The sequence below is a fragment of a genome, unplaced genomic scaffold (genome assembly GCF_019419815.1).
Source record: "Pyrus x bretschneideri cultivar Hongxiangsu unplaced genomic scaffold, Pyrus_bretschneideri_v1 Contig23, whole genome shotgun sequence".
NCBI lineage: Eukaryota > Viridiplantae > Streptophyta > Magnoliopsida > Rosales > Rosaceae > Pyrus > Pyrus x bretschneideri.
Window position 1 is genome coordinate 4,700,345 of NW_025999535.1, and position 14,357 is coordinate 4,714,701.

General features: G+C 36.2%; 1 long non-coding RNA gene and 1 other non-coding gene across 2 annotated transcripts; one reads left to right on the forward strand and one right to left on the reverse strand.

Annotated features, from left to right (window-relative positions):
- Positions 1-6,717: 6,717 nt before the first annotated feature.
- Positions 6,718-6,820, forward strand: LOC125478153. Its single transcript, XR_007258913.1, has one exon. It is a non-coding gene; the product is annotated as a U6 spliceosomal RNA (small nuclear RNA).
- A 4,143-nt stretch (positions 6,821-10,963) lies between these two features.
- LOC125477969 lies at positions 10,964-13,911 on the reverse strand. Its single transcript, XR_007258811.1, has 2 exons — positions 12,377-13,911; positions 10,964-12,282 (listed from the first exon to the last, which is right to left on the reverse strand). It is a non-coding gene; the product is annotated as an uncharacterized LOC125477969 (long non-coding RNA).
- Positions 13,912-14,357: the final 446 nt, after the last annotated feature.

The window sequence follows — 14,357 nt, forward strand, 5'->3', positions numbered from 1 at the left end:
TTAATTTTTTTTCCAAACCCTGTAAGGTATTTGAAGACATTTAATTGAATGAAATAATGTGAAATAAAATGTAACCAAAGTAAGTGTTATTAGGGGTAGTTTAGATATCAAAAAATACAAATTTTGCCAAGTCAAATTTAATTATGAATATTGCATAGTTGGAGCTTAGTCATTGAGTTTTTGTTACAGAAAATTACCATGATGAGTTTTAGTTAAAGAAAATTGAATTGTAAGAGATGTACTTATATTTTCAGGAAAAAAAAAATAAAAATTAAAGGCAACTATTTCGACCACAGAAACATTTCGTACTAATTATAAATAAAATCCGCTTACGATAGAAATTGGATTATTAGTCCAATGGGCTAATATGCATAACCTTTTTTTAGGGCGTACGTCTTACCTTTCTAGAGCGCGTAACCTAAAAAGCAGGCGCCCTAAAATATTGATGCAGATTAGCATTTAATTAATATATATAGTACACTTATATATGTAGGGTAAATATTAGAGAAACAAAATTTGTAAATTAAAATATGGGTCATCAATAAAAATGAGCATGTTTATCAATATTTAAGTAATTATCTAATCATCAACTTCCATATTATTTAGCTTTCTAAATTTTGTTACAAATTTAGTTTTCTTAACGTTATCCATTTATAAGTATAGGTAAATTAAGATACAAAAGGTTGTCCCCCCTGTAACTTGTTCGCTTTTACTTAGATCCAATGTTCACTGGGTAGTCTAGGGTTCGACTGACATCGAATCATTGATAAGATTAATCAAGATGCCAAAAGAGAGATAAAATTAAATTAAAAAAAAAAAAACCAAATAAAATGGGAGAATAAATGTTTACTTGGACACGTTCATAGGAAGTGGAGAAGCAAGCCCTGGATAAGCAGGATTGAATGCAAGGGGGATGCTCCTTAGGCAAATGTTTTGAGATGTTGGAGAGGGCTCTCTTTGTCAATGTCGCTGCCATGAGATTTGATGCTTTCAACCTTTTTCTTTTCTTATCTGTTGGCAAAATCCTTGAACTATTGTCCTCAGTGCCCAATATCTGTTATGATCATATATAGCGCCAAACATCAGACACGTGACAGAGTGGCACGTTCCTTGATGAACACGTGCACAATACTTGGACACGTGTGTTGTGTGTCTTGGGCATGTTTACATCATGACTCATTGCGGCGGTTGTATGTATCGGACACTTGTTCAAAGCGCTTTGAAATTTGTTAATCCGAGGTCAATCTTTTTGGTTGATGACGATTGGTACAAGTTCAATAAAATTTATCCGCCGCTTCCAGTTGCAGCAGAAGTTTGGGAGACGTACCATTACGCTTCTATTTTGCGAGTTTAAGCGGTTGAAGGCTTGAAGCTTTCCTAGAAAGGTCAAATTGCATGCACAAATAATATGCCATCCCTACATCTACATGGACATAGAGTGAAGTTATACGTGAATATTATCATGTGAAAACTTTTGATATAAAACCTTCTGATTATGTTTCTTATCAATGTCTAACTCAAACTGAACGTTAGTATCTAAAAACTTATGTCTAATATCACTTTCATATGTGGGTTAATATATCTCCTTGTTTATTAATAAGAATTAAATTTGCTAAGAATGTGTATTGTTTCAATACATGTGTATACTAACAGCAAAAGAATAAAAAAACGAGTGGATTCGATAGTGTTTAGATATAGCATAACCGTAAAAAGGAAAGTATGAGTAACCAAAAAGAGGTTTTCTATCTTATACAGATTTATTTGCACCTCATTCTTTTTTAACCGTGCAATTTTTGTTTTATTCTCACACCAAGTAAGTAAACATGAGTTGAAACAAACATGAGTTGAAGCTTATTGATACATAAATTAGGCTTGAAAGGGTGCTTCTACCTTTTGATTGATGTGCTCAGACTTGGAGAAAATTTGGATAGAAAGTTCAGTTTGAACGAAGATTGCTCTTCGATCACCTGATGACAAAAAAATTAATAGTGAGACACTCTTGCATTTGATATCTATAATTAAGCTTAAAATGTTAAAAGCATATCCATTCATTCTCGTCCCTTAATCTAAAATCCAAATGTTAATAACCCTAGATCTCTTGATCACTGTGATCAACAGTAGATGCTTGTAAACATATAACGTTATTAGAGTTCTTTATCACATGAACAAGATTACCATAGAAACCCACATGAAACTGGGTGATTTGTGGAGTTTTACCTTCTAATAAAGCTCGTTTGTTAACCACTTGAATTTTTTTGAAGTTAATCCGAGAACGCTACTTACACTACCCTACAAGTAAAAGTGTTATGTTCTGCTCTCAAAAATAGCATAGTCAAAATTGATACTAATTGTAGCTAACTTCGATTTAGTTCAATTCCCACTTCCAATATCATGGAATAAAAAAAAGTTACTTCGACAACATATTTACTTATTATCATTTAAAAGGAAATATTTAGTGCTCAAAATGAAAGTGGTTTTTGAAATTTGACTTTAGAAATTTTTTTTCAGCAAGGTTTTCGTTTTTCTCTCCTTTTATACACCCATTCATCACTATGCATGGACTACACCAGGTGGAAAAGGATCCCCGCCGGATCCTTTTCCTAGGGATCCTAAGGATTTTGTGATCTCATCTGTTTATTGTACAGAGTGCGGTCAGAAATCATTTCAAAATTTAAAATTTAACATTAAATATGAATAATATCTAACGAAAACTGACCGCATGATATACGATGAACGGATGAGATCACGAGACCCTTAAGATCCCTAGAAAAAAGGATCCGACGAGGATCCTTTTCCCACTAAGGTCAACCATTTTCAGTACTTTTTTTTGTTTGTTTTTTATTTGAAATAGGAATCACATCCTTACACGACCACACTTCCTACAACCACAAACATGCATATAAAATCCCCATAAAACACCCCCTTCAATTTTCACTGAGATCATATCCTCCTGCACGGTTTCTCAGATCCTCAATAGGCCCTTGGACCGGATCGTATTCATGATCATGATGACGATCTTTGCCCGGCCCCTCTGTGCCTTTGATCTGTTCTGTGGTTTCCTTGCTTGCCTTCCACGCACCATCCATGGTGGGCTTGGCTGTGTCTCTCCCAGTCTCCTCCGCCATCTCAGTGGCTTTCACAGGTCCATCTTCTGCATGGTCACTCGTACCAGCTAGATCTTGATGTCTGGCTTCGTATAACCCTTCCTTCAACGTCTCCTTTGCCGGCAATCTTGATGTCCCGCTAACTTCACCCCCACTTTCTCTTGCATCTGCCACTGCATCGGCACCCTGAACATTTAACCCCATGAACCCATGACAAGATTGATATGAACGAAATTAAAATTATAATAAGAAGATTGAAAAGCCATGTTATTTTTGTCACCTACTTATGTCCGACTATCGTATGAAGCGCTGATCACATATACTCTTCTCTAGAAGAACCTCTCCAGATGAAGTTCTATGACACGAGTTTATAGGGAATGAGTGGATTGCTACCATAGCGTCTCATAACACTGATGTTCTAACCACAATATTGATGTATATATTGTATCATGTCATATAAATTGCTCTTTTTGTTTTAATGTTTTGATATATAGAGTCAGTCTCATAGCTTTACAAAATAAGGCTCGGTATTTTATTAGGAGAACGTACATATTATTTTTGTGCTAGGTAATACCGAATTCGAATTTCGTAAATAAGAACTGTAGAATAAAAAACACAAAAATTGTACATCAGCACCTTCAAAGGCAGTGCAGAAGCAAATCTTGGAGAATCTGCCGGAGGGTTGAGTCAATTGCAAAGCTTTAGAGGCAATAGCCCTTCTTGCTATGATCAACAATATTGTTGCTGGCTTTGCCATGTTTTGGTGGCTTTGTTTTCTTACCCCCTTTTATATATTATTCTTCCTCATCTACTATGGTAGCGCTTGATTCAGCGTCAAAATTGATGATATGCGAAGGTTTGCAGTTGCAGCTCAAGATGAGAGACACGTGGAGCGGTTTGGACACGTGCAGCAAGCACAAGGATCCCTCTTCTGGTGATTTGGCTGTTCAGTGTCACATGTTATCTTGCAAATCAGTAAGTCAAATATTTCGGATTTCGGCTGGTGCAAAATAATAAAGGCCCAAATTTAGATTTGGTCTCTGTTACTGTTGAGATATGTGAGAACCATTATTAAAATTTTAAGGGTGAAATTATTGTAACGGATTTTATCGGATTAATTAATTTTAAAAATTAAGTTGAATTGGTTTAAAATAGATAAGTGGGACAGTATTTGATCAGTGTCGGATTAATAAACTAGACAATTAATAAATTTTAATATTATTTTATTTAATCCACAATTATTAATCTAATTTTTTTTCTCCATCATTTTCCACCGTCTCCGTGCCACTCAATCCCTCTTTCTCTCCCTTCTCCGTCCCACAATATTAGGATTTTGGCTGATACAAAATAATAATGGCCCAAATTTAGGCGGCGGCGATTCGTCAGGGGCTTGAGATGTGCGTTCAAAGTAATCTTCCGGAGTCAAGGGTGGTGCTAGAGGTGGAAACCGATTCGAAATGACTGATTCAAATGTTCAATAAGGAGATTCCAGCGGACGTGTCAATGGAGGTTTATTTGGTTGATATTTGGGCTATGGTGCCTTCTTTCCACTTGGTGAAGTTTATCTTCGCTCCTCGTTAATGTAATCGTGCAACTCATATGGTGAAAGCGTATATTCATAAGCATGATGGAAGTTTTGGCTGAGATGAGTTAGGACCATAATTTCTGTTTATTATCTTGGCAGAAGATGCAAATGTTTTCATTTGTATTTGATTGATCAATAAAATTCTCTTTCGAAAAGAAAAAAAAAAAAGATTTGATCTTTGCAATTGTTGAGATATGTGAGAACTATTTAAGAATATAATTGTGCACTTCGACCAAAAAGAAAAAAAAAAAAAAAAAAGAATATATTTGTGCACCTTTTTTTTAAATATAAAATATGCAATTAAAATTTTAAAGTGTTAATAACAATTCCATATAATATTTTACATGTAATTTTTTCTTTTAATACACCTCCATGCAAAATGAGGTTTGAAGATCCGCAAGCATTGGCACATCAAGTGATCTAAGCCACTCCTCAGTTATATCCTTCCACATCTCCACAATTTTTTTTGTTTAAACACATCAATTGCAGGTTCCTCTTGACTACCCATATTCCTTCATGTAGCAATCCATACTAGGTGCAGCATGCTCCCTATCTTCGTCAAACTGGATGACCAACACCAAATACATTTTTGGTTACTAAATAATTACTCTCAATTATATATAATGTATATGTGCATGGTTATTACAAAATTAATGTGGTTTAATATTCAATGTCAGAACGTTTGCTCAAAAAAAAAAAAAAAAGTCAGAATATGTTATACCTTGTAGCCACCATTGTCATTCATGAGCCTGAAAATGATACGGGAAGCACTAAGAATTTTAGGGCTATTGAAACCACTCATATACCTGACTCATTACAATATCTCCCATGCCACCCAAAGATATGTTTGAAACTAACATGTTACCAACAGAAGCTGTCGCAACACGCATATTGTCCATGCAGTAGGGGTGCATTCTTCGTATAACAATCTAGCTTCCTCAAAGAAAGCTTCGGCAGTTGCTTTTGTTGAGAATGAGTCTCACATTGATGGGAGGAAAGACATTGCATGAGCTTATAAGTAAGTTGGACTACTCCCCATATTGCTAATTGGTTTTATGGTGGAATCTCAACTTTTTTCATGGTATTAGAGTCAAGGAGCGGACTCATGCTATATTGTCACGTGATGGGTGGGTCTCCTTGGCCCTGCGCGATGATGGATGGGTCCCTTTGGCCCCGCATGTAGGGTGAGTCCCCTTGACTTCACGTGGTTGCTGATGTGTGGATCTCCATGTGTGACCCACAAAATGGGGTCCCAAGCGTGGGGGCGTGTAGAATCCCGCATCGGTCATAGGGAAAGGAGAAAACCAATTTAAATAGGATTACCCCACTTTAACTAACACCGATGACTTTTGTGATAAAACTCCACACATGACAAATTGTGTAGGTGGTAGTTAGGGATAGTATTGGTGTTGTTAGAAGTGAGTCTTCGGCCCGTCTCTCTGAATAGTAGGTTGTATCTATGTATCCTTGATTTCAAAGGAGACAGGAACCTCCGTCTGGTAGATGAACCATGATTGTGGTATCAGAGTAGGTTGTCCCACGTGCAAGGGCAAACAGCCACACGCACTCCACGTCACCCCGTTGTGTTGTCTACGTGTTAGGCTTGAAAATTCGCCACATATGAGGGGGCGTGTTGAGAATGAGTCTCACATTGATGAGAGGAGGGACCTTACATGAGCTTATAAGTAAGTTGGATTACTCTCCATATTGCCAACTTTCTTCAGATTTCCACTATATGCGACAAAACATACATAGAAAAAACGAAAAATTCACGGTCCATTAAAAAAGTCAGGTTAAATTTCACAAAAATAACATTTAAATTTTTGTTTAGAAATTTTAGTTTTCAAAAAAAAAGTGAAAACAAAAGCTGAATAATTGAAAATAAAATGGTTATCAAATGATACCTAATTAAATTATTTGAAGTAAAAGATAATCATGGGGACATAGGTATGGAATTCAATTTTTTCTAATCAACTTGTAATCCAAGTTTTGACTGCAATATATAGCATATAACTAAAGAAAAAAAATGTCTTTTCGGGGACATTTGATAAAATTGTAACAATACAGAGAAGATTAGCATAGCCCCTACATAAGGTTGACATGCATAAATCGAGAAATGGTCCAAATTTTTTGTATTTGGGTAGATAAACCTCCTATTATAATCAATGATCTTATTGTGAATGATGTTTATTTACCTTGTACTAGTTAGTCTTCCTGGCTTTTATGAAATATATGCCGTTCTTTAAAAAAAAAAAAAAAAAAAAAAAAAACTAAAGAAATGTTAAATATCATACAAGAAATTTAACTTGGTAAAAATCAAAGGGGTTGTCCACTAATGACTTTTGATTACAGAGTTAAAAGAAACAGAGAAAACTCTACCAAAATTTGGTAAAATCTTTCGACTAATGAAATTTAATTGTAAAGAAAACTAACAAAAAGTTCAAAAAAAAAATCCTTTTAATGAAAAACCATTTTTAAAGGTATAGTAAATATTATCAGGAAAAGATATAAATATGGTTTTTCGTTAAAAGTGAACAGTAACGAGAATGTTTTGTTAAACCTCCCTTGATTGTGTTGTTCAATGATCAATCCACGATTTCAAATCACAAGTCCGTTCTTTATCGGCCTCCCTGTGTGTGTTTTTTTTTTTGGGTCAGTCTTTTTTTTCTCTTCTCATTTGGGCAACGGATTGAGTAATTGAGTTGAGTCTCCATTTGCTTTTCTTTGATAATTTCTCTATATGCTATTTGTATATATGAAGTTGAGCATTGTGCCTTTGCCTCACACACTATTCAAGCCTTCGTGGTGTTAAACTTTTTTTTCTTTCAACAACTAATGTCGTTCATGAAATTTGAATTTAGATTTTCTTTGAAGTTCAAGTTTCTCAAAAAAGTTTTCTTCTCAGTAAGACTCCCATAGTGCGCTGAATAAGTAATATCCTCTCACTGAGTAATTTGATTCTCGTTCCCACCCCTTCTTCTTTGTTGCGGTTATCAATATCTATATGGGAGGAATTAAGTTCTCGAATATGGTAATACCCTTCAAAGTGGCAATAAGATGATGAAAATGGATGTAATCTGTTGGAAGTTTTGAGCCCCTTTGCTTTGACTGAAATGTTTTTCAAAAGTTTCCTCATGAGTGTCACCATTTTGTTCGCTTACTTCTCAATTTTTTTTATACAAATTATATGGGGGAGGAGAAATAGACATAGGATCTTGAGGGCACAAATAAGTACTCTTAAACTACAAGCCTCTTACGGAAAAAATGGGTTAGAAAAACATAAGCACACCAACTTCACAATTCAATCAGCATCATAAAACTGTTGTTAGTTGCAGAGTTAGAGTTAACTAAATTGGCTAAAACAATATGCTTCATCATTTGCATTTAAGTTCAAATCTTTCCCTCTGTAATTGACAGTAAAATACGACAAATTTGACTGTAGACTGTTGTTAAAAATGCACGAAACTTGTAGTTGAAGTGTGTCACATCCCGACCTAGGCGAGACCACTTCCCAGGCCCGCTCCACCACCGTAGCACGATATTGTCCGCTTTGGACTTACCATTCCCTCACGGTTTTGTTTTTGGGAACTCACGAGCAACTTCCCAGTGGGTCACCCATCATGGGATTGCTCTAGCCTCCTTCTCGCTTAACTTCGGAATTCCTACAGAACCCGAAGCCAGTGAGCTCCCAAAAGGCCTCGTGCTAGGTAGGGATGGGAATATACATTTAAGGATCACTCCCCTAAACGATGTGGGATGTCACAATCCACCCCCTGTAGGGGCCCGACGTCCTCGTCGGCACACCACGACCAGGGTTAGGCTTTGATACCAAATTGTCACATCCCGACCCGGGCGAGACCACTTCCCGGGCCCGCTCCACCACCGTAGCACGATATTGTCCGTTTTGGGTTTACCATTCCCTCACGGTTTTATTTTTGGGAACTCACGAGCAATTTCCCAGTAGGTCACCCATCATGGGATTGCTCTAGCCCCCTTCTCGCTTAACTTCGGAGTTCCTACGGAACCCGAAACCAGTGAGCTTCCAAAAAGCCTCGTGCTAGGTAGGGATGAGAATATACATTTAAGGATCACTCCCCTAAACGACGTAGGATGTCACAAAGTGGTTCAACGCTTTCACAGTTTCACTTTGCACCTGTAGTTTTGAGTTCACTTTCTCTCCACTATTATTTGCGTAAAAATAAAAAGACAATGAAATCAATTGAGAATATTTTCTTTCCATAAGTAGTTTGACACTCGGTCACATGCCTCCCTCACTTTTATCCGCTCGCAGTGGGAGCAAAGTGGGTGCTATTGAAAAACAATCAATAGCTAGTATGCATCATTTGTTTGTGGAACATCGTCCTACCCTGGAGTTAATCATTAAAATTAAGAAATAATAAAGAAATTTTAACGAAACATTTCTGATACTGTTTATTTTAATGAAAAATGATATTTTTATTTTAAAAAATCACTTCTGATACTATTTACTTACAATACTATTTTATCATTTTGATTAAAACTCAAAAATTTCTAACTTTTTACATTAATTTTTCTAAATAATTGGTGATGTAAAACATATTTGCTTTTATTGCTTGCCAGCTCGCTCAGACTCTGTGAAAAAGAAAACAAGAATCGTTGCTCTTGTTCGTATCCATGCTTCATCATGACCCCACAAGGGATAGCCTATTCAGAGAAGGGGGATGTTACTAACTTTTTCACTTGAATTTGTTGGTTTAACTATTTTTTTTTCTCTTATTTGTTCCGCAATGTTAGATCCGAATCGTATAACTGTTTAGGCTACTTTTTAATGGATCAATTATGCCAAAAGATCACCCCCAGTGAAATTATTTAACTGTTCCAATACAGTTGTCGAAATTTCAATGTTGAAATGAAGAACATGAATCGTTTATTTATTAGATAATTATTGAATGACTAAATAATCTTAAATTTAGTTAAATTTTTGCATAAAGTATCCAAAAAAATAGACGGAACAAATCATACGTGTAATATTATAAAATATAAAGGAGAACCGAGAAAATAAAATCAAAAAGTTGCCTTACATTCTTCTTAGGAATTATTACTTTCATTTGATGATCTTGGCCACTGGCCAGCCCCACAGACCCCTAGCTAGTCCCACTCCGAAGTTGGCATTATTAGGGAGGCATCTCCTTTATTGCCACTTGATGGTGATTGAAGTGGAATCCAATGGTTGTATTTTCTGGATTTGAATCTTTGCCCGATCGGGATTTTAGAAATCAATGCACGTGAATGGTTGGTAAAAAATCGTATGGTCATAATTTATTTTTTTTTAATATTTTTTACGTTACTTTACTTTTAAAAATATAAAAAAATTTAATCGTGATCGCACGATTTTTTATCAAAGGTCTGCGTGCGTCGATCCCTAAGGTACCGTACGTGGGACGGAACGGAACAGAGTGGGACAAGGTGTTTCGTCCCACGTTTGGTGCGCCTAAAACGGGTGAAACGAGCTGTTTCACGGGACGAGTTTTGGATGAATTTTCGTTCCACCTCACCCCCTGGAACAACTCGTTCCACATCCGTGGAACACAAAATTATAACCTCTCCGTCTCCTTCTTCTTCCTCCTTGTTTCCATCCGATGGCATCTTTCGCTTCCGCTCCGTTCCGTTCCGTCCCGTCCCGTCCCATCCCATTCCGTACCATCTGCATACCAAACGATACCTAAGCTCCCTAGGGAGGGGATCTAATGAGGATCTAAATCCGTTTTTTCTCTTCTTGAATTTTTTTTTTTTTAATTTTTAATTTTTATAAACCCTGTAAGATTAATAATTTTTTTTTAACAAATGATACTATCTTCATTAAGAGTGTAGGAATAGGCTAAACTTTACAATTGATTACCAATAATATGATTCAAAAGTGCATTTGATCAGAATTGAACCTATTCATTTACAATGAAAGAAGAATACTACTATATTATAATACTAAATGGCCCCACAAGATTAATAATTAGATAAGAAAGAAGATAGAAATGCAACGCAAAGCTCAATTACTTTTGCTATACATATAGTGCTGAGGAAGATTTGAGAGCAGATAATTATTAGGTTAAGTAAGCTATGAAGTTCTTATTCCAGTGTCCTTGCTGCTCTTGTTTCTGCTTCATGAAGCCCAAGAAGGGCAAAGCAAGGGTGAAGACGGCGGCGATGAAGGTGAGCAAGGAAGAGAAGAAGGTTGAATCCAAGGAAGAGAAGAAAGAATGACAACAATATGCAGCTACCTACAACATCAGGTTATATATGCTTATGAAACATGTATTTTGTTTGTTGATTGTTAAACTCCTCTTTAGTTCTTCAAGTTAGATTTATATTAAAAGTGTACGACCATGAATGACGAGTTCGGTATGCTAATTAACTGGCATGCATGTTCGTGTTCCGATTCTAATGTGAGAATCCTACTTGTAATATTACGGAGCTGGGGTTTCAAATGAAATCTTCCAGTAGTACTCTCTAGTGCTTTCCATTAAACATGTTTGCCTGGATAAACTAGCATATGTATAATAATATATGCTTGTAAATTTTTTTCTTCAAATTCTTGCGGATTTAAGGCTTAAGGCAGTAAGTACTCGAATGATTAGCGCATTCATCACAGTTAGAATCTCCGCAACGTATCAATGTTTCACTCGTCGCTATCATCAATATCTTAATGAACTTGGAAAATGCATCATCGGATCTTATCAAGATTGTTGAAAGAGAGTTAAATTTGCTAAAAATGTACAGTTTTTTAATCTATCTGAATTAATATATAGCAAAGAAAAGTTGTTCTTGATTCCCATGCATCATCCAAGCAAATATGCAACGGTAAATGCAGCATATGCAGATTCCACAATGATGTAAAATAATAACCAAATTCAGACAGTTCCTGCTTTACAGTCTTCTGCACCTTTTGGTATCTGGGTTGGAGATCGAATTGTATTCTAGACAGAATGAACAACTGAATATTCAAGGAAAATTCAGCTATACAAATAGGTAGGGGAGGAAAAAAATACTGAAATTCCCAAACCAAACTAAAAAAGTCCCGAAACCGAACCGAAAACATCCCACAGAGTTCAGTACCCCGGTCTTGAAAATTTTGTTACTGGATTCGGGATCCTATATGCCTTCGTTCGGTAATCCCAAAACCAAACCGAAACATTTATTAAGTGTATATATATGTTTAATTTTAAATTAAGTTTAGAAAATACGTAGATCATTGAATTGGTTGAAATTTAATCTCAACCTTTCAATGGATTCTCTCTTAGTCGTCATTAAGCAATCTGAAAGCCTCCGGCCTCTCTATCTCTCTCGGGAAATTTAAAAAAAGTAGCTAATGATCATGGATAGAATTTTAATCAACTGTCATAGTTTTTCATAATTCTAACCAAAATTTGACCTAAAAATACTATACTGCCCTTTATTAGAATTCGTGGTTCTTCGTTCGCTGCCTTTCATTTTTTTTTTCTATACATTTTTTTCAATCGCTATTTTAGTTACTTATTTTCCTCGCTGTTTTTGCAAATGCTTTCGATAATTGAATGGAAGCATTTCCCAGAAGCTCTTCTCTTCTGAAGACTTGGTATCCTGCGTCATTGAATTGCACAGGCCATTTTGGGTTAAAACTGAATGGAAACATTTCGTAGAATTTTGAATTAAAACCAGATTCTCGGATTAATACCTCCGGTGGGTTCTTAATCTTGGTGATCTGGTCTCCCTGAGAAGCTACACTTAAAACCAAGAATCCTTCCGGTCTGTCCACAGACTCAATAAACCCGTACCCAGCAGCTTCTGTAGCAGCATCAGAGCACAAGATAGCCCTTCCAAACTGTGAGCCAAAACCCAGAGATTAGTATACAATTAGAGAACACCCAGAGACCCAGTTTTCCTTCACTGCAATTTCAGTTACGAACCTCTCTGCATATACACCATGTTTCATTGTAAGACCCAGTTGCAGAAGAAGCCCAGAACTCCAAAGCTCCAGAAATTGAAAATATTCAGAGTTCAGCAGGAAATTCCGGATCTTTGTCCAAAAGCTACATCTGACCAATAGGTTTAGTGGCTGTAAGCCATGGTGGGAACGCAGTCGAGCACAGCAAGTGTGAACTCCACTAAAAGGACATTGCGGTATTTTTATGTTAATTTTGGTTAGAATTATGAAACTTTATAAGTGTTGGTTAAAAATGTCTATTTATGGTCAAATTTGTGGTTATTTCTCCATATATTTTATCTCTCTCGAGGTCTCTCTGTTCACTCCGCCTCTACCTCTCTTTCCCCCACCTTCTCCGAGTATCGATTCCGACCACCACACCATACCCTCTCCTCTCATCTCCCTCCAGCCACCACGGTCCACACCATACCCTCTCTCGAGTTCTCGACTCTCATATCTCTCTCTTCCTCCCTAATTGTTCATCTCTCGAACTCTCCTCCTTCCTTATTCTCCACATTTGTCAGTCCACGGCGCCGTGGGTGTCCTCCAAAGCCACCACCACCGTCGCTCCCATGGTTGTTACGTTTCTTTGATTTGAATAATGGATACGAACAAATTTGAATTTGAACCTCTAGATTTCGGGATTCAAAGGTGGAATTAGGGTTTTTATTTTTTTGGTTTGGGATTTTGATGCAGGTTTCAATTGAACTAATCACGAGCCTCCATTTACAAGAAGGCAAATAGGAATTGAAATCTCGAACCGTACCAAAATTCCGAAAATTTTTCAAGAATCCCAAAACTAGAAAATACCGAAATTTCGGTTCTGGGTTTTGGTTCCGAAATCCCCTTTTAAAAGGGATCAATTCAGTATTCAAGTGTTGGGTTTTAGCTCGGGATCTTGATCCGAACCAACCCTACAAATAGTTATTTACCTTTAGGGATTTTTTATTTTTTTTGAATAAAAGATATTATATGCACTAAATGGGTGAAGAGTGGGTTAAGTTTTATAATAAATTAGTAATAATAAGGTTCAAATTTGTCTTCAATGAGGATTAATCTAAAGCATCTCACTTAAAAGTGAAGAGGAATATCATTAGATTATAATACTAATTAGATATATCTTTAGTTCAATCTTATTTTTTTAATAAATAATATTATTTACACTAAGGGACGTGAGGATGTAGCATTAGAGTCTAGTAGTACTTTACTCTCAATTTGTAAGTGAGATATTTCAGATTCGATTCCATGAGCGGCAAGTTTGATACTTATTGTGGAGCTAAAATTAATCCAAAAATCTTAGAGTTGACTCGTGAACTTTTATCTGCATATGACAAAGATGCGCTTGTTAAATTGGTAAGACCCACATTTATTCCACGCTACAACTTCTTGAAAACTTGAGCTACTAACTACGATTTCTCCAAACACTCATGTCCAGGAGAAAAGTCAAAGGTATTAAAGATGATTAATAATTAAATCATTATCTTTATGCCTTCCTTATTAAAGATCCAGTCAATCAAGCAAAAAATCACAATCAAATGGATCACAAAGGATAATTCTAGGATATTATTTAATTAATAATATCTTGGAATAATTCTTTCCTACTACATCCAATAGATGAAAGTGACACACTTTGGCCAACTGGACGTTGGCACATGGCATGACAATTCTTGCAGACACACATTGACCAATTGAACATCGACACATGGCATGTCAATTTCTACACATGTGGCCG